Consider the following 358-nt stretch of genomic DNA (forward strand, 5'->3'; position numbering starts at 1 on the left):
GGATTTAAAAATTTTAGTTGAAATATTATAAAACTTGCTTTTTCAAGTTGTCTGTACTTAAACGACTCTGTCAACTGTTTCCCTTACAAATTAACAAGTTTAAAGGTCAAAACTGTCAAATATCCAAGAGTTTCAATAGCCAGTGTTTAACATTTAAATAAACAGGAAAATAACAGGTCTCTTTTTGTATAAGAAAATAACATTTCAATTGTTCATTGTTTAAAGGTGACAATACTTAAAATAACTTTTGGTACTTGAGACTTCTTAGAACGACGACTTCTTCCAATACGAGGGCTACATCACTGCTGTCGTACGTAACCGTTTTGTCAGGGTGGGAAAAGAGGAGGAATCAATATCA

Source organism: Siphateles boraxobius, unplaced genomic scaffold (assembly GCF_051911475.1).
Source record: "Siphateles boraxobius isolate OS27281-9 unplaced genomic scaffold, OSU_SipBor_1 13, whole genome shotgun sequence".
In the NCBI taxonomy this organism is placed as follows: Eukaryota; Metazoa; Chordata; class Actinopteri; order Cypriniformes; family Leuciscidae; genus Siphateles; species Siphateles boraxobius.